The sequence below is a fragment of the Suricata suricatta genome, chromosome 7, assembly GCF_006229205.1.
Source record: "Suricata suricatta isolate VVHF042 chromosome 7, meerkat_22Aug2017_6uvM2_HiC, whole genome shotgun sequence".
Classification (NCBI taxonomy): Eukaryota; Metazoa; Chordata; class Mammalia; order Carnivora; family Herpestidae; genus Suricata; species Suricata suricatta.
The window spans coordinates 137,369,879-137,390,888 of record NC_043706.1 but is presented as its reverse complement, the minus strand read 5'-3'; positions in this window follow the sequence as shown (position 1 = coordinate 137,390,888).

Here is a 21,010-nt window from a genome sequence, read left to right as displayed (position 1 = left end):
CAAGAGAGACCTAATGGAGAGCCAGGGTGAACGGAGGAGGGAGAGAGTTGGGGAGAGAGAGGGATGCAGAACTTGAGAGACTATTGAATGCTGAGAATGAACTGAGGGTTGGGGGGGAGGGGGGAGGGGGGAAGACAGGTGGTGGTGATGGTGGAGGGCACTTGAGGGGAAGAGCACTGGGTGTTGTATGGAAAACAATTTGACAATAAAATATTGTGGAGAAAAAAAATAAAATGTTAGAAAAAATTAAATAAATAAAAATAAATAAATAACTAAAAATACATACTCCAGCTTTAAAAAAAAACATAAAGGAGGTTTTTACTTACCATGTATCTTCACAAATCCCAGGTTAATCAGTGATTATGGATCTGACTGTGCAATTGTAAACTTTTAAGAATAACTCCACTTTCTATTTAGTAAATCAGGTCAGTGTTCTTTTGTAGAAATAGATTTCTCACACAAAAGAAATGGACTGTGAAGAAAGGATTGGCTCCTAGGCCTTCTAATCTAACTGACCACATTTACCCACCCCCTTCCCCAAACCCATTGGAAAGCTGATTCTTAGCAAAAGAGGAAAAGGCTTTCCATTTTTATGACTTACATGGAGTAAAGAACAATGTCTCTGTGTCCAGACCGTGACCGTCTCCGACTTTATTGTGATCTTCAGTGAGAGAGGAATTCTCAGAGGAACGTTCTCCGAGATGGCCACAGACAGGCTTCTTGGGACAGTTAATCTGCCTACATGTTGAGCTGCTTGCTCTCCTTCCCCTTCCTCTTCTCACATGCTTTCTTTTTATTTGAGATCATAATTCATCATTCCTTACCTGCCAATCTACTGAAGCAAGTCATGATGGTTTCAGACACAACTTCATACCACCAGGGGGTTTCTTTTACTGAATTCCTTTGATGTGAATCTGATGTGTCCAGGCAAAGCCAGTGACAGAAACTCACCTCAACCCAGTAGTATTTGCAAAGGAATTCCCCGAGGTGTGTTCAGTTACAGGGTTTCTTTCAGCTTTCTTGGTATCCCTCCCTGTCTTCTGAAAAGGCAAAACACGAAGGCAGATGAGTCTGTGAAGTAACAATGCTAATGTAGCAAGGGCTGTGGCAGGGAAGGTATGTTTGGGGGCTCTGGGTGGGGCTATGCCTCAAGACATGTGTTCAGACATTCAGATTTCAAGCCATAAAATGTATTGAGTAAGAAGCTCATTGATCCAGGGACAGGTGAACAGGGCATCTTCCAGAAAGAGAATTAGGGCTGCGTAATCCACTCTGGGGAGAACTTTGAGGGGACACAAGATGGTGCCCCCACGTGTGTCACACTTAGGAGAAAGTCCCAGCTGATTGCTATGATTCCACCTCCCGCTTTGCACAAAAAAGCATAGAATAATGCCATGGAGAAAGATGTTATCATAGGCATATATTTGAATCAGTTCTAACTTACATAAAGAAGCAGGTCATTTGCAAACTTTGATACTTGAGTATCAACCTATCACATTTCTTAGAAATGACCCCAACAACCCATGTCCTTCATCAATAAGTTCAAAGTTAAAGCAAAAGTACAAGCACCTCATCAGGAAAAGATAGCACATTAGAAGGGAATAATTAAGGAAATCTTAATATTATGATTATTTGCAAAAACATGAATGAGTTTAAAAGAAGCGAACATGGAATAATGAAGCACAGTAGAGCCCTGTACAACAAGGACAACTTATCTCCCCTGGGCCTGGTGGGGGAAGGCCAGACGTGCTCACAGGATTCCTGAGAGAGAGGGGGTCATGTGGAGGGAGCTACCTTCTTTGGGGAAGTCACCAACACTCTGCAACTCAGCTCCTCCTACCTTCTGAGTTACTGCTTATAAATGCCACTGTAAGCCTAGGGCAACGGATGATGTTGCAGCTGCCTATAGAACTTAGCACAGAACAAGATGGACACAGAGGCTCAAAGGGAACATGCTCAGTACAAGCATCACTTCCAACAGGGACGGGGCTGTTCATCTGCCAGAAGACCAGAGAAATAAAGTAATCTGGCTCAGTTTGAATAATAAGAACCTGAAGTAGCAGTACATTCTCTCCCAGCCACCACTATCAAGCAATCACTACTCTACTAAGTGGCCCACTCTGTGTTCTTTCTCACATGCCAGACTGTGAGCTCTTTGAGAGATGCAACTGCCTTTTCATCTGTACACAGTTTACTGCACAGTGTTTGACATGTAATAAGTGCTCAACAAAGATGACTGATTGAATAAATGAATGTCCCAAGCCACTACTAACTTGAAGCTCTATTCCTTTTAACTTTCTATGTTGGCCAGAATCAGTCTTTAAGAATAGTGCAGACCAATAAAACTAAGATAGTTTTTCTTTTCTTTTTTTTTAATAGTTTATTATCAAATTGGTTTCCATATAACACCCAGTGGCTTTCCCCACATGTGCCCCCCACTATGACCATCACCCCCTCCCTCCCCCTCCCCCTTCAGTCCATGGTTTTTCTGAAAAGAGAAACAAAATCAACTTTTAGCTATACTTACCAAGAAAAAAAAAAGAGCAGACTCAATTAGATAAAATTACAAATGGAAAGAGGAGATACTATAACTGATATCAAGGAAATACGGACTATAAAGAGACCACCGTGAACAATTACACAACAACAAATTGGAAAAGCCTAAAGAAATGGATAAATTTGTAGGTGCATACAACCAACTAAGACCAAATCATTAAAAATGAGAAAATCTGAACAAACCAATAACAAAAAGGAGATTGATTTAGTAATCAAAAACCTCCAGTCAAAAGCAGCTCCAGGACCAGACAGCTGCACAGGGAATTCTACATTTAATGAAGAATTAATACCAATTGTTCTCAAACTTTTTCCAAAAATTTAAGAGACTCATTTTATAAAACCAGAATTACCCTGATATTAAAACCAGATAAGGACACGACAAGAAAAGAAAACTTTAGACCAATATCCTTGATGAATATGGATAGATACAAAAATCTTCAACAAAATACTAGCAAACTGAATGCAACAGTATATTATAAAAAATAACATACCAAAATCAAGTGTGATTTATCCATGGGAAGCAAGGATGGTTCACATATGCAAATCAATAAATGGGATATACCACCTTAATAGAAAGATAAAAATTATACTATCATCTCAATAGATGCAGAAAAAGCATTGGATAATTTCACATCTTTTCATCATATAAACCCTCAACAAATTAGATATAGTAAGAATATACCTCAACACAATCAAGGCCATATATGACAAGTCTATAGCTAACATTACACTCAATGGTGAAAAACTAAAAGTTTTTCATCTAAGATCAGAAGCAACACCAGGGTGCCCACTTTCATCATCTCTATTCAACATAGCACTGGAAGTCTTAGCTAGAGCAATTAGACATAGAAAGGCATTAAAGGGACTGTACTGGAAAGGAAGAAGTAAAATTGTCTTTATTTACAGACGATATGATCTTATATAGAAAAAATCTTAAAATTCTGCTAAAAACCTGTTGAAACTAATAAATAAATTTTGTAAACTTTCAGGATACAAAATCAACATAAAAAATCATTTCTACACAGTGACAACGAGCTGTCTGAAAAAGAAAGAAAACAATCACGTTTACAATGGCATCAAAAACAATAAAATTTTGGGGAATATATTTAACTAATGAAGTGAAAGATCTGTATACTGAAAATTATAAGACACTGATGAAAGAAATAAAAAATATACAAATAAATGAAGGATATCCCATGTTCATGGATCAGAAAAGGTAATGTTAAAATATCCATTTATAAACTCAATGTAATCTCTATTAAAATTTCAGTGGAATTTTTCACAGAAGTGAAAAAAATCTTAAAAATTCATATAGAACCACAAAAGACCCTGAACAGCCAAAACAAGCTTGAGAAAAAACAAATCTGGAGGCATTACATTTCCTGATTTCAAACTAGATTACAAAAGTATAATAATCAAAATATAATGACATTAGCATAAAAACAGATGCACAGACCCATAGAACAAAATAAAAAGTGCAGAAATAAACCCATACTATTCTGTCAATTAATATTTGATAAGGAAGCCAAGAATATGCAATGGGGAAAGGGTAGTTTCTTAAATAAATACTGTTAGGAAAATTGGATATTCACGTCAAATAAATAAAAATGGGAATATAAACATAATGCAAGAGTATAAATACAATGAGTATTATTTAGCCACGAGAAAGAAGGAAATCTTGCCATTAGCAGCAATAAAGGCATTGCTAAGGGAAGTAAGTCAGACAGAGAAAGAAAAGTACTGCACGATCTCATTCACATGTGGAATAGTAAAGAGCCAAACTCATAGGAATAGTAGGATGTTGGTTGCCAGGTGCTGTGGGTTGGGGAGATGTTGGTCAAAGGGTAAAAATTTCCAGTTATAAGGTGATTAAGTTCTGAGGATCATGGCGATTATAGTTAACAATACTGTATTGTATACTTACAAGCTGTTAAGACAGTAAATCTTAAATGTTCTCACCACCACCGCCACACGCACACAAAAAGGTAATTATGTGAATTGATGAGGTATTAACTTATTGTGGTGGTCATTTTGTAACATATACATATATCATATCATCATGTTGTACTTACATAATCTTATATATCAATTATATTTCAATAAACCTATAAAAAAGGAGAACAACTGAGGGGTTCAGGGAAAATCTCAGCAAATTTAATGTTTGTACACAATATCAACAGCCACAACAGAATATTATCCTAAGATGTAGTGGGTTGAATTGTATCCCCTCAAAAGATATACTGAAGTCCTAATCCCTGGACTGTAAATGTCACCGTATTCGTAAAGAGTATGCAAATGTAATCAAGTTAAGATGAGGTCATACTGGATTAGGATGGATCCTAAATCCTATGACTGGAGTCCTAGGAAGAAAAGAGAGATTTAGACATGGAGATGGAACACACATTGAAGGAAGGCCATATGAAGACAGATGCAGAAATTGGAGGGAAGCAGCTGTGGGCCAAGGAATGCCAAGGGCTACTGGCAATGCCGGAAGCAAGAAGAGGCAGGGAAGGATCCTCCCCTAGAGCCTTCAGAGACAGCCTGGCCCCGTGACTTTACTTTGCACTTTTGGTCTCCAGAACTATCAGAGAATAAATTTCTGTCCCTTCAAGCCACCTAGTTTTTGTTATGACAGCTCTAGGAAAGGGATAGAAATGTAAACAAAATCGAAAAAACTAGTATTTCCTGGTCTGTGCATAGTAAAGTCCGAGAAACCACCCTGGCATTTCCCCCTCAGCCCTCCCCCTGTCTATGGCTGGGTCCTCCCAATTTCACCTCTGCCTCTGTTGTCCTCTCCATTTCTCCTTCTCCCTGTCAACCTCGTCTCCAGACTGGGGCTCAGGGACCAACTCCACTGCAACGGCCTCCCTCCAGGCCTTTCCTCGGGCTCCAACCATTTCTCCTGCAGCCAGGCTAGCCTGAAAATGTAAATCCAATTAAGAGGTACCGGGGTGGCTCAGTTGGTTAAACATCCCACTTTTGATTTCAGTTCCGATCATGATCTCATGGTTTGTGGGTTTGAGCCTTCATTGGACTCTGTACTGACTGTCCAGAGCATGCTTGGGATTCTCTCTCTCTCTCTTTCTGCCTCTGCCCCTGTGTGCAGGCTCTCTCTCTCAAAATAAATAAGCATTAAAAATTTTTTTTAAATAATAGTTTATTGTCAAATTGGTTTCCATATAACACCAAGTGCTTCTCCCCACAAGGGCTCCCCACCATGACCATCACCCCCTCCCTCCCCTTCCCCTTTCAGTCCATGGTTCGTCTTCAGTATTCAGTAGTCTCCCTTGATCTGTGTCCCTCACTCTTCTCTGCTCTCTTTCCCCCTTCCTCTCCCCATGGTCCCCTGCCAGGTCTCTCCTGTTAGACTTATGAATGCAAACATATGGTATCTATCCTTCTCTGCCTGACTTATTTCGCTTAGCATGACACCCTCAAGGTCCATTTACTTTCCTACAAATGGCCATATGTAATTCTTTCTCATTGCCATATAGTACTCCATTGTATATATATATATATATATATATATATATACATTAAGAAAAAATTTTTTTCTTAATGTAAATCCAATTGCATCCTGCCCCTCACTGCCCTCCCAACCTCTCCACTCACTTTTATAAAGTTTTAACCATTCTTCACTTTTTACTTTTCATAGAATAAAAATGAAAACTTGTACTGTGGCCTTATGTGGTCTTGTTCCTTCCAGCCTCTCCCTTCATCTGGCCATTGTTCCCTGCTCTCAAGATATTCCAGCCTTCTTTCTGCTCCAGGAATTCTCAGAGCTGTATCTTTTCCCAGGACATTTGCACATGCCATTCCCTAGGTCTCCCTTCTCGTGCTAGCTTTACTCCTAGTCTCTCCCTCAGAATTGGTCAATCTGCACCTGACATGTTCATAGCTCCTGAACTCTGTGACAGTTAGGAAGATTCATAATTGCACACTTGTTTGTGTGGTATTTGACAAATGTCTATCTCTCAAGTTCTGCTATAGCTGCATGGCCAGTTCTGTTCCCAGGGCCTGAATCAGCACCTGCACAGAGGAAGAAACCAGCAAGCTGTTACTGTTGCCTGAATCTGTTACATCCCTTCAAACTGTCCTTTTCAATAACTACCACCTTTTTTTAGGAGGGAAACACCCACAAAAGACATACATGTAGGTAGTCTTGACCCTCTTTACCGTCCGATTTTCTTACTCTTTACATCAAACTTGAAAGAATTTGAATATGATTGACCAAGAACAACAAAACAAAACAAAAATAATCTAGCTACAGATTTCTGCCCCAAGCTGGCGGGATTACTGAGTGATGAGCACACAGATTGCAAGAAACATTTTCTCATTAGAAAACGAAAGACATCATGAAACAGATCTTATCTTGTCTCTAAAGTTCTTTGTAAACATTAAGCTTCACAGCTCTTCACAAATGTCTGGTCCGCCTCCATGTGGGAAGCTTTTTCAACTACTTTACTGATAAGAAGATTGGCTCTGATTAAAAGTGAATTGTTCATGAGACCAGTCGACAAAAGAAAAATAGAAAAATGTGCTTAGGTCAGGAACAAGAGGCGGAGAGTTTCTAGAAGACATTGACCTCCGTTAAATGATCCACACTTGCTGGGTGGTGACTGGTGGGGCTCTGTCCCTCTCTGCTCAGAACGCATAGCTCATGTCCAGCAAGTCCCCCTGCAACCCCCAAACTGTCTCCTCCTAGGCAGCTCCTGGAGTGCTCTGCTTCTAGAAGAGTGGTCTCCCAAACATCTGCCACCACCCGCTTCCAAGACAAGTTATAATGATCTGCAGGTGACTAAAGGTACTCCAAATGCCATGCGTGTGTTGGGAGCTGCCATTTCTTTGCAGCAGCTGGACGTGCCACACAGAGAGCAGCAGTACCTCTCTCCATGCTAGGGGGCCAGCTCTGGGAGGGAAGATGGCTGCTGGGGCCCCTGCTCCTTCCATCCCTTCCCTGGGTCTCCAAAGCAGCCACGTCAGTCCTCAGACACACGCTCAGAGACAGCCACTGCGACTTAATCCAAACTCTCTAGCGAGGCCAGGACCCCCTGCCCATGATGAGAGGAAGTCAAAGGTCCTGAGCACAGGACCGAGCACAACCTCACTATCAGCCCCCGGGGCCCTTCAGGCTTCCCTGGCCAAGACATTCACTTTCGGTTTGAAAGAGACGGCTTCCGGGAAGGGGTTGTCTGAAGGGTCCATGGGGCGGATGATGGTCTCAGGTCCACCCGCTGTTGTAAAATACAGTGTCTAACAAACAATACAGTCCACATAGTGCAGAGCACCCCCTTCACCATCCCAAAAGACCTAGGGCTTTGATGGCAACTGGCCCAAGAACAGCTTTATATTTTATTCGTTGGTTTACTTGTATTTTATCAGTTGGCTTGCCCGTTATATTCATTTGACTGATGCAAATGGATATTCATATGCTCTTTGAGGTTATATAAAATATGCGAGCCAAAATGAGAGTTTAGGGCAAGAACCCAAAGGGAACAAAGAGCCACGTGGGGGCGTTGGCTTCTTCTGAGCTATAAAGTCACTCCAAGTCCCAGAGCCTTCCAAGACAGGGGTTTCAGGAGAAGGAGGCTTCATGGAGGGTTGGGAAGGTGGCTCAGACATACTGAGAAGCAGGTCAAGCGTCTCGAGTGTGCGTCTACCCCAGTCATACCAAGGAAGGAAATCTGAATAGGCTGTTTTGCTACCATTCAGCTTTACCCAAAGGCACCTCATGTCCTGCTTGGATCCTCATTGTCTTTGGCTTGTGCACCTGTGTGACCCCATGGCACTGTGTGACAAAGACCACGAGGAGTGAAAAAAACAAACAAACAAACAATGCCTGGAGGGGCTTTTCCCAGAGAAGAAATGTGGCCAGGCAGCCACCAACATCCAATGGAAGCTTCAACTCCAGCACTTTACAAATTTTCAAATACCTTAATTCCCACAGAAAACATAAAGCCAAATACCACTATGGCAGTTCTGAATAGGAAGGGACGGAAAGCTAAGCGATATTTAGTTGGTTGTGGGGCATCTGGGATTTGAACCAGCTTAGGGATTGCTCCAAATCTCCCACTTCGGCGCAGATCTTTAGGGGAGCTTTGCAGGCTGGCTGATGGCATCCTTGCTGTTTTTACACAGTCTTGTTCATCCCCATAGAATGGACTAGTTTCGTTTAGTGTAGCAGGAATGGTTCTCATAGTCATGAGCTGGAGTGGGCAGAATTTAACTTTATTTTTCAAAAGTAGAACAATTAGGTCTATTTCTGGTTCTGAGCCCCATTCAGTTAAAAACTAAACATATCCAGACATGATTTTTGTCTTGTCATGTCTGAGAAACTCTGTTAAATGTATTCCCTGGTTATGCTTCATCCTCAACTCTCCATGCCCATCCCAGCTCAAGGAATGTTATCAAATCTGGATGCCAGGAGGGAAGGTGGCAGAAACGATTATGCCAGGTCACATCTTTTTTCAAATCCTTTCTGTTTTAGAACTGGCTCAGTAGCTTTTGAAGTTAATAGTGAATGATGCTCACTTTTTGTTTTTTGGCCCCAAAGGGGTGTAATGTCATAATCCAAGCTAAATGGGCTATGGACCGGAAGGGAATGAACTGTGTAAAGAAATCCTACGGTGGGGTTAGGGAGGGATGGGTTGGTGGCGCGTGACTGATTTCTACACTTTCTTCAAGTCCCTGCTTAAATAACCACTTATCAGAGGCTTATACAAAAGAAACCTCTGTCCCTGCCAGCCATCCCCTTCGCTCCTGAACCCAGTTTTGTTTCCTTTTCTTCATAGTTGTCTCACCTGCTAGCATGCATATTTATTTATTTGTTCATTCTGTCTACCTTTCGGCCCTCCTCCACAAATATTGTAATATTTCCTTGACAGGTGGGCTTTCTTATGTTCATTGCTGAATCTCCAGCACCCAGAGCAATATTAAGCCTAATATCAACTTGCATGACATATTTATTGAATGAATTAATAAACTGAACCCACAAACTCTCCCACTTAAGTTGGTTTCACAATAAAGACCTAGTCTTAGTCTTATAAAATTACTCTGTTAGTGATGTGCTGTTTGTACAATTTATTGCCTCCAAATTCACCAGCACATGGTCAAGGCCTTAGTAGTGGAAGACCCTTTCTCATTATGGCCCATCAGACTGGAGGGCATTTTGCTCCTTCACCACATTGCAATAAAAGAAACCAATAGATAAATGTAGCCAGTCTGCATATTTCCAGGGTCTTGCAGAATCTAAAGGACTTAACTACAGAGTAAGTGGCAGAAATAAATCAGATAAATCAGAGAAAACTCCTAGGGAGTGTACATGTTGAGAGGGAAAGTTGTTAGAAATCCAGTTGGAATTTTGAGCTAGGAGTGAAGTTCTTTTTTTTTTTTTTTTTTTTTTTTTTTTACCACTGTTAGCCAAGTATTCTTTCCCATGCTAAAAACATGTCCAAGCCAGTATTGGTGTCAGTAGGTTACCCAAGGATTATCTGTTCATCCATTTCCATGGTAAGTACTGTAGCTATGGAGAAATCAAGCATTCCAGTTTGAGCAATATGATTAATTTCTCTCTGTTGATAATATTTTGCATAGTTTTAAAAGATAACAGAACAATGAAATGAACATGCAAAAATGCAAATGTTATGTAACCATAGTTGCCAAAGATCCAATATTTAAGCTACATGAATACCAAGGAGTAGCTAAGTCCAAATGGGAGAATTTGGAAACGTCAAGAAAAGTCCTGCACCAAGGAATCCCTTTCTGAGGGAAATCAGTTGGGCTGCCCAGATTTCCTGTTACTTCCTTGATCCTTCTAGTTTTTTAGCTTAGCACAGATTCCCAAACTGGATCCTAATATTTTCCTAGCTATTGTTTTTAACATTCTGTCAATCAACACCTCTGGTTTGTCCCCTAGACTCTGCTGTTATAGAGAATTCTCCTTTGACTTTCCACTGGTGCTTCTCTGATTTGGGTTTTCTTGTGCTGCATAATCCTGTTGTGTGCATTGACTAGTATGATCTGGTGAGAGGTCATCAATGCTCCACTTGACCTCAGTTTTTAAAAGTGTTCTGAGCAAGTATAAACCTTGTTGTCAGCCAATACTTCTTTGGGGCTGTATGGGAATAGCCAAATATTATGAGTGGCAAACTGAATGCTTGGCATCCATTAAAGTTTCATTTTCTATTGATACCAAAGATAATATAATGTATTTGGAAATATGCATGACTATTTCCCTTGCCATCTATATGTTTGACATTAATGGTAACTCAAATCTGGCAATAAAATACTAGTAGTATCTTTACACTGTCAGTTGGCAGAAAAAGTGAATCTGGGATGGAGGAGGTAATTTTAGCCTATGGCAAACATGAACTCCCTAAACAATGAGGAGCCTGTTCAGCAGGAAAGCAGAGGGAAGGCTGGGAGAGGGTGGAGCCCTTGGCTCTGGGTCCCAGCAGCTCCTCAGGGACCAGGTGGCAGAGGAGGCCCTGAATGCACTTGCCATTGTAGCTGTGAGACTAGGAACATTTTAAGAGGGTGCGATGGAAGGGGCTTAGAAGCTGCGCAGTATATAAAATAACTACCCTGATTTTTTGTCCTCTAAAATTTGACTACCTAGATCAAACCTTGCTGTTCATTATGATTCTGGAGGTAAGTTGGAGAACTTATTGTCTTAATTTCCCTTCAGGGGAGGAAAGAGACACACACTTCCTCTTTCTGTGTTACTCCATTTAAAGACAGGCCTGCTCTCAGCATCTGCCCCAACACAGCCTCAGTGCTGGAAGGGGAGTGAACAATGAGAACACGAATGTCTGGCAAATATGGGTTTGTGAATTTATTAGTGCCTGCACTATCAGACTCAGACCTCACAACATGTATGGCTTGTCTGAAATTTCAAGAGGAGAAAGAAAAAGTGTTACCTAATGAGCTACCTTATTAATGAACTAGGGACTTCCTAGGCACGTGCTCACTCATGCTAGGTTACAGACTGTGGCCAGATGTTATGCCACAGGCTTGGCTTAATTAACACTGGAATTGTGGTTAAATATAAATGGTAATTTAATTTTGAGCTAAATGAAATGAGTGCATGAAAGTGAGGTTACTAATAAAAGCTGAAAATTACTGATAAAAAAAAGACTAAGTTGTAAGAGTCTCTGTGGGCACTGGAATGAAATCAAGTCAAACTGGAGTTAAACACACCAGTTTAGACCTGTCCCACTCAAGTCGCCTTGATCTTATAATTGTCGATCATAAGTCATGTTGATTGTTCAAGTCAGAGTTTCTGATCCCAGGTCCTGCTGCATAAAAAACATGGCCCCCTTGAGTTAAAAGGCTGAGACAGAGAGGGTGCACCCCTTTAATGAGAGAGTTAGCAGAAACCAATGTTGGGTCAATATTTTGACTCTCAAACTGTTCAGAGCAACTGGGGGAAGAGAAAAGGGACTGTTATGGGTTGTCTTGTGTATCCACAGTGCACCTCAGTCATATACTGGAATCCTCATAACTGGTAACTCAGAATGTGACTTTATTTGAAAATAGAGTCATTGCAGTGGTAATTAAGCTAAGATAAGGTCATACTGGAGTAGAGTGGGCTCCTAATCTATGATATGGATATTTTGTCTTTACAAAAAGAATACCAAGTGCAGAATAAATATGAATCTTGTCTTTACAAAAAGAATGCCATGTGCAGAATAAATATGAATCTTGTCTTTACAAAAAGAATACCATGTGCAGAATAAATATGAAGCTTGTCTTTACAAAAAGAATACCAAGTGCAGAATAAATATGAATCTTGTCTTTACAAAAAGAATGCCATGTGCAGAAAACAAGGCACATGCAGAAGGAAGACAATGTGAAGCACAGGGAGAATGCCATCTGCAAACAAGGAATCTTAAAGATTGTCAGCAAACCACCAGAATCTAGAAGAGAAGATGGAACACAAGTTTCCTCACAGTCTGCAGAAGGAACCAACTCTGGCTGCACCGGGATCTCGTACTTCTAGCCTCCAGAACTCTGAGACAATCTGTTTCTGTTGGGTAAGCCACCCAGTCTGTGGCACTTGTTACAGAGTTCCCACAAACTAATACGGGGCCATTAGGAAAACTTAGGACAGCAGCCACCTCTGTTGGTGGGCTGTGACACTGTAACACAACCAGATTCCTTTCCTGCTGCCATCTCTCTCCTAGTCAGAGGTTAGAGTATGGGATTAGTGCTAACAAGGGGGCACAAGTAATTTGGCAATGTAGTATTTTGAGGTAATCGTCGAGGTTTCTTCCAGAGTGATTCCTACCCATTACTTGTCCCACTACCGGAGGCATTGATGGTGTTCTTTGTTCAGAAACCTCAGGTGAAGGGATGATTAGGAGTAGCCGTACTTATATCGGACAAACTGGACTTTAAAGGCAGTAACAAAAGATGAAGAAGGACATTATTTAATAATTACAGGGTCTCTCCATCAGGAAGAGCTAACAATTATAAACATCTATGCACCGAATTCGGGAGCTCCCAAATACATAGAACAACTAATCACAAACAGAAGCAATCTTATTGATAAGAATGTGCAAATTGCAGGGGACTTTAATACCCCACTTACAACAATGAATAGGTCAACAAGACCAAAAAATCACTAAAGAAACAATGGACCTGAATGGCACACTGGAACAGACAGAATTAATAGATATATTTAGAACTCTGCATCCTGAAGCTAGGGAATTCACTTTCTTCTCGAGTGCACATGGTACATTCTCCAAGACTGATCACATACTGGTCATAAAACAGTCCTCCTAAATACAAAAGAATTGAGATCATACCATGCACACTTTCAGATCACAATGCTATGAAACTTTAAATCAACCACAGGAAGAAGTCTGGAAAACCTCCAAAAACGTGGAGGTTAAAAACTACCCTACTGAAGAATGATTGGGTGAACCAGGCAATTAGAGAGGAAATTTAAAAATATATGGAAACAAATGAAAATGAAAATACAACAATCCAAACTCTCTGGGATGCAGCAAAGGCAGTCCTAAGAGGAAAGTCCATTGCAATCCAGGCCTATTTCAACAAACTAGAAAAAGTACAAACTCAAAACCTAACAGAGCACCTAAGGAAACTAGAAAGGGAGAAGCAAGAACACCCCAAACCCAGCAAAAGAAAAGAAATAATAAAGATCAGAGCAGAATTAAACAAGATAAAATCCACAAAAACAATTGAATAGATCAATGAATCTAAGAGTTGGTTATTTGAAAAAATAAACAAACTTAATAAACTTCTAGCTAGGCTCCTCAGAAAGAAAAGAAAGAACACTCAAATAGACAATATCATGAATGAAAACGGATCTATTACAACAGATCCCTCAGAAATACAAGCAACCATCAGAGATTACTGTGAAAATTATATGCCAGCAAACTGGACAATCTAGAAGAAATGGAAAAATTCCTAAATACATATGCACTACCAAAATTCAAACAGGAAGAGATAGAAAATCTGAACAGACCCAGAGCCAGTGAAGAAATCAAATCAGTTACCAAAAATCTCCCAACAAATAAAAGCCCAGGGCTGGATGGATTCCCAGGGGAATTCTACCAGACATTTAAAGCAGAGTTAACACCAATCTTCCTCAAGTTATTCCAAAAAAATAGAAATGGAAGGAAGACATCTGGACTCATTCTACGAAGCACATATCACTTTTATTCCTAAGCCAGACAGAGACCCAACAAAAAAAAAAGAATTACAGGCCAATATCCCTAATGAATATGGATGCAAAAATACTCAACACGATACTAGCAAATCGAACTTAATAGCATATAAAAAGAATTTTCCATTATGATCAAGTGGGATTCATTCCTGGGTTATAAGGCTGGTTCAATATTAGCAAATCCATTAATGTGATACATCACATTAACAGAAGAAAAGAAAAAAGCCATAAGATCCTGTCGATAGATGCAGAAAAACAATTTGACAAAATACAACATCCCTTCTTAATAAAAAACCCTTGAGAAAGTCGGAATAGAAGGAACTTACTTAAACATCATAAAAGCCATTTATGAAAAGCCCACAGCCAATGTTATCCTCAATGGGGAAAAACTGAGAGCTTTCCCCTTGAAATCAGGGACACGATAGGGATGTCCACTCTCACCACTGTTGTGTAACATAGTGTTGGAAGCCCTAGAATCAACAATAACACAACAAAAGGAAATAAAAGGCATCAGAATCAGCAAAGAAGAAGTGAAACTTTCACCTTTTGCAGATGACATGATACTCTACATGGAAAACCCGATGGACTCTACCAGAAGCCTTCTAGAACTGATCAATGAATTAGGTAAAGTTGCAGGGTACAAAATCAATGTACATAAATCAGTTGCATTCTTATACACCAAAAATAAAGCAACAGAAAGAGAAATCAAGAAACTGATCCCATTCACAATTGCACAACAAACCATAAAATACCTAGGAATAAACCTAACCAAAGATGTAAAAGACCTGTATGCTGAAAACTACAAAAGACTTATGAAGGAAATTGAAAAAGATACAAAGAAATGGAAAAACATTCCCTGCTCATGGATCAGAAGAATAAACATTGTGAAAATGTTATTCTTACCCAAAGCAATTTACACATTCAATGCAATCCCCATCAAAGTTGCACCAGCATTCTTCTCAAAGCAGAACAAACTATCTTAAAATTCATATGGAACCACAAAAAAAGCCAAAGTAATATTGAAAAAGAAAACCAAAACGGGAGGCATCACAATCCCAGACTTTAGCCTCTACTACAAAGCTGTCATCATCAAGACAGTATAGTTTTGGCACAAAAACAGACACATGGACCAATGGAATAGAATAGAGAGCCCAGAACTGGACCCACAAGTATATGGCCAATTAATTTTTGACAAAACAGGAAAGAGCATCCAACGGAAAAAAGACAGCCTCTTCAACAAGTAGTGTTGGGAGAGCTGGACAGCAACATGTAGAAGAATAAAATTAGTCCACTTTCTTACACCATTCACGAAAATAAACTCAAAATGGATAAAGGACCTGAGTGTGAGACAGGAAAGCATCAAAACCCTAGAGGAAAAAGAAGAAAACAGCCTCCTTGACCTCAATTGCAGCGATTTCCTCCTTGACACATCCCCAAAGGCAAGGGAATCAAGAACAAAAATGAACTGTTGGGACCTCATCAAGATAAAAAGCTTCTGCACTGCAAAGGAAACAATCAAAAAAACTAACAGACAACCTACAGAATGGAAAAAGATAGTGGCAAATGACATATCAGATAAAGGGCTAGTGTCCAAAATCTACAAGGAACTCACTAAACTCCATACCCAAAAAAACGAATACTCCAGTGAAGAAATGGGCAGAAGACCTGAATAGACACTTCTCCAAAGAGGACATCCAGATGGCCTACAGGCACATGAAACGATGCTCAGCGTCACTCATCATCAGGGAAATACAAGTCAAAACCACACTGAGATACCACCTCACACCAGTCAGTGGCTAAAATGAACAAATCAAGAGACTATAGATGCTGGTGACGATGTGGAGAAACGGCACCCTCTTACACTGTTGGTGGGAATGTAAACTGGTACAGCTGCTCTGGAAAACAGTGTGGATGTTCCTCAAAAAACTATCAATAGAACTCCCCTATGACCCAGCAATAGCACTGCTAGGGATTTACCCAAAGGATACAGAAGTGCTGATGCATAGGAGCACATGGACCCCAATGTTCATAGCAGCACTATCAACAATAGCCAAATCATGGAAAGAGCCTAAATGTCCATCACCTGATGAATGGATCAAGAAGATGTGGTATATATATACAATGCAGTACTGCATGGCAATGAGAAAGAACGAAATATGGTGATTTGTAGCAAAGTGGATGGACCTCGAGGGTGTCATGCTAAGCAAAATAAGTCAGGCGGAGGACAAATACCATATGTTTGCACTCATAGGTCTAACAGGAGAAACCTAAGAGTACCAGGGGGAGAGGAAGGGGGAAAGAGAGTGGGGGGAGAGAGGGACACAAATCATGAGAGACTATTGAATACTGAAAACAAACCGAGGGCTGAAGGGGTGGGGAGGGGGGAAGGGGGTGATGGACATGGAGGGGGGCACTTGTGGGGAGAAGCACTGGGTGTTATATGGAAACCAATTGGACAATAAACTATCATTAAAAAAAATGTTAAGAGTAGAACCAAAATCTTGGCTCACCGTTTCTACATAAGAGCTGGAAATTTGGGGGAGAATTTTTTTTAGAGATTCAGAAGCATGACCTTGACTATAAGGACGAAAATGGTCTATGGAATTTAGGACATACAATTTACCTATGTGGAGTAGGGAAGAGGGTGTGATGATGTTAGGACAGAAGTTTCTCTGCCAGAGATCAGTTTGGGCTCAGATGCTAGTGAGTTCCTGAGGAAGACATTCTACTCACTTTGGGCCCAGCCCCGAGAAGATGGGAGAATGAAAGAAATCTCAGGAAAGTTCGGGGTGGGGAACCTCAGCTTTGTCTCTGGATGCTGAGGGGCAACAGGCCTAATGGGGAAGACCTCTGCCTAATGGGAAGCAGCTTTGGTAGGAAAGAAATGGCTTGGGGATCACTGAGGCAGAAGTGAAGCATCCACCATGGAGAGGATGCAAAAACGTTCTGTTTCCCCTGACAGTGGTGCAGACGTGCTAGGGGGACGGGCAATGCACACCTGTGGGGGGTGGAGGTAGTGTCACATGCATGACCTGGGCGGGGAGGGAAGAGAAGTGATATGCAGATGCTTTGATCAGGACCCAGGAAGGAAAGTTGACAACAATGGAGAGAGTCTATCAGTTGGTGGTCACAGTGGAGGTGTGGGCTATGGTCACCTTGCAATGCTTGAATCCATTCTATGGCAAGTATGTCCAGTCAAACTCTGGTGTGTGAAGGAACTCCATGAATGGGCAGAGGAAAGAGATAAGAGATGAAATAGAGACCCAGAGAGGGAAAGTATAAGACTGTTGGGGCCCAGTAGGCAATAATAACCCTCAAACAATATTTTGCTTCTTGGACCGCACATATGGCTTCTGTTCATCCTATGATTTACTTTATTTTCTGGCTCTTTGTCTACTGTAGGGAGTGAACATAATCCTCTCCCAAAAGATTTGCTTAAGGATAAGCACCCCACCCTTGAATAACTAATGAAGGGCCTTAAGGAATGTATATCTCCTCATAGAATTCTTCAGACTTATCATATGTTTAAAACCAGACTATTATTAGGGGATTCTTCTTTTTGCAATGACTTAAACCTGTTACTTACTGATAAGAATGATGTAATCACCCAGGGTATATAAGACCCTGGCTATCTTAATAAAGGAGTCCTCTTTTACCAACCACCATCCACGTTGTCTGTCTCGTCTGTCTTGTTCATCTTGTCCGTCTTGTCCATCTTCTTTTCTAGAGATATTTTCGCCGACACCAACCCCCTACTCGGGACCTTTCGACTGTGGTGCGTGGGTTAGTCCCCCGCATAAGACCTTACTTTCCCTTCTCTGGGATGTATAGTCTTAGTCCACTTCTCATTGTTGTCTTAGTCCCCTTCCATGACTTTCCCCTCCTCGTGCAGACCCACGCACACACACACGTGACCTGTGTAGAGTAGTGAGGTGGGCAAGGCTGGGAAACCATCCTATCTGACGTGGTTGCTTTGTGATGCTTATGGAGACCCAATCCATAGTCCCCACCAGAAGCTATGCTTTGGGCCACACCATTTCTTGTTCCTATCACACTTCAGCAGACATGAGGAAGAACTCCATGAACCATCCTGTATAGCTAACCTTTGTTTTGTTTGCCAACCAGGTCTTAAGAAGAAAAAAATATCTCTTTCTGTTTTCCCAAATTGTGAAGGATTATTGATGATAAACTCTTTTATGTGGCAGGATCCATATGAACCTAAGAAATGGTGAGGGATCCATGAAATTATATTTTTAAAAATCCTTCTAATCTGTACCTTGTATACCCATCCTTTGTCCAAGCTTATATTTCTCCTCTTATCATAACCAATCATTGAGATGTGTGTACTTTTAACCTGAAATACAGATCTTACATAGATAAGTAAACTTTGAAGATCTGGTTCATGTAAATTGGATTGGAAACCAAATAAAATTTTCAGCATATGATTATTGATAGTCTTACTAGTTTGCTTCTATAGGTATACTGTCTAATCAAACCTCCTCAGAGTTAAAGAATATTCTTTGTTAATAAGAATTATGTCAGGCTTTATTTATCAGCTGCAAAGCCTATACCCTAGATTAAGTATACCAGTGAATATGAATCCATAGGAGGGGCTTGCCATATATGTGCACCACTTAAGTGAAAGCCTCTTGAATGGCTTAGCTTGAAGAGGTGGATAACGTTCTCATATTATCTCATTAGTATAATCCCTGGGGAATAACTTTTTTGGAACTGAATTATTAACAGAGTTGCAACTGTCTTTTATCCCGAAAAATGTCATTGGCCAGGTGCCATTAAATGCATAGTCTGCAGTGTCCTCAAGTTGAGAAACATGACTGGTGTCATTCTTCCCACTCAGAGGGATCCCCAAATTTGGCTCAGTTCTCTCTGGGGACGTGGTTTTGTTGGAGCCCCAGGCTTGTGGAAGTATATTCAGGAATGGACTAAAAGCTTTGAAAAAGTCACACCCTCTTCCTTAAATCTAACTATTCTACAAACTAGATATTGTTACACCGCTATGGTATTTGATCAATACACACACACACATAAAATCCTCAAATGTTTACAGTTAAATGTACAGTAGCTATGATCTTTGCCATTTTACAGATGATAAAACTGAGATCCACAGATCAAGTAACTTGCTGCCAGAGTTTGTACTTGTGGAGGTGTGATTCAGACCAAGCCAGACCAAGCCCACTATGCCTTGTATCTCTGCAGGGCTTTCCTATTTCCAAATTAAAAATAAAGCAGTCCTTGGGGAGAAATCTGCCTCTGCTATGTAGAGAAATAAAACTCACACAGAAGTACTGGGTGCTTATTAATTCAATGCAGCTAATCAGATAGGTGCCAAGTATTTGCTGAGAACAGTGGGGATCACACTGATGACACGATATTGGTCCTACCAGCTGGAATCTTATATTTGGGGAGAAAAGGGAATCGAGGATGGATATGTGAGGCTTCTGCAGAAAGAACTCCAAGTTCAAATTATCCAATGATAATTTTTTTTCAAAAAAAAAAAAAAAGGAACCCAAGTACAATGCTTTAAGAGCCAATTGGCCTTGTGTATGTAACTGGTGAAGCTGAGTGATGGACATGTGTCAAGTATTGTTGGTTGTGTGATGGTCTTTACTTTGGTTCTGATTAATAATTTCCGTAATGAAAGGTTTTAAACGTACGATGGGGTACATGGAAGAATGAGTTTGTTCTTGTGCAGAAGACTGGGAAAATGGTTTCAAAGGAGAATTGATAATTATGGGATTTGAAAGACAGAAAGGATCTCAACAGGTGGAGATGGACACAAGTTCTTTTCTACCATTTCCCAGGAATGTCACTCCTGTCTCCATTCTCACAAACTGTCATCATTGCTAGAGTCGATAGTGGCCCTGCATACTTTGTTCTATCTGGCATGGTGCACTTAGCCTCACTGATACCGCTATAAATTCCCTGGGGGAATCCAAGTGGTGACGGGTCTACTCTTGTGGTTTGGCCAGGACCCCCCCCCCCGCCCCCAGATTTTGAAGAAGTTGAATCTCCCTGGTGCTGCTGAATGCCAGTGGGGTAAGCATTCTGTTCCAATTCAGGCCATCTGGCTGTATGTTAGCAACAATTCCCACTCAACTGGAATTTTCAGTAGGTCTTTTTCCCTGAGCAAAGTTACAGTTGAAACCATGTGTTCTAGCTTGACAGAGGGGGAAGCCCCCCTCACTCTGCTTGGGCTCCAACACCCTGTGTTCTATCATATTCTGTGTGGATGTCCTGCTCATCCTCTTCCGGCTCTGATCCTCACTCCAGGCCACCATCATACTGAGCCATCTCATACCCTATGTGGACACCTTTCTTGCCCTTCTCTGGATCCTAATCCCCATGCTGGATCACCCCCATCTCACCTATGTATTCTCTTTACCTGCTTAAGTTCCAGCACCCATGCTGGACCTTCCTCTCAAATGGACATACTCTTCACCCCAATCATCCTGTAACATCCTTTGCTAAACCACCACCACCTATGAAAGCTTTACTAACATCCATAGGATCTGAGTCTGTCTTGACCTGGAGGCCAGGTCCGGCTGGTCCGCCCCGTCCGCTTCCATCCCAAGCTGGGACGGCACTTGCGGGTGGGTGCCGCGGTGCGCTAGCTCGCCAGGTCTAGGTGCGCTCCTCCCGGCTTTGAGCGCGCCTCCGTCTTGGGTCCTTCTCCTGAGGGAGGGAGAGAAAAAGGGGGCAGGAGAGGGAGACACAGAGAGTGAAGACAGCACTCACGGTTTT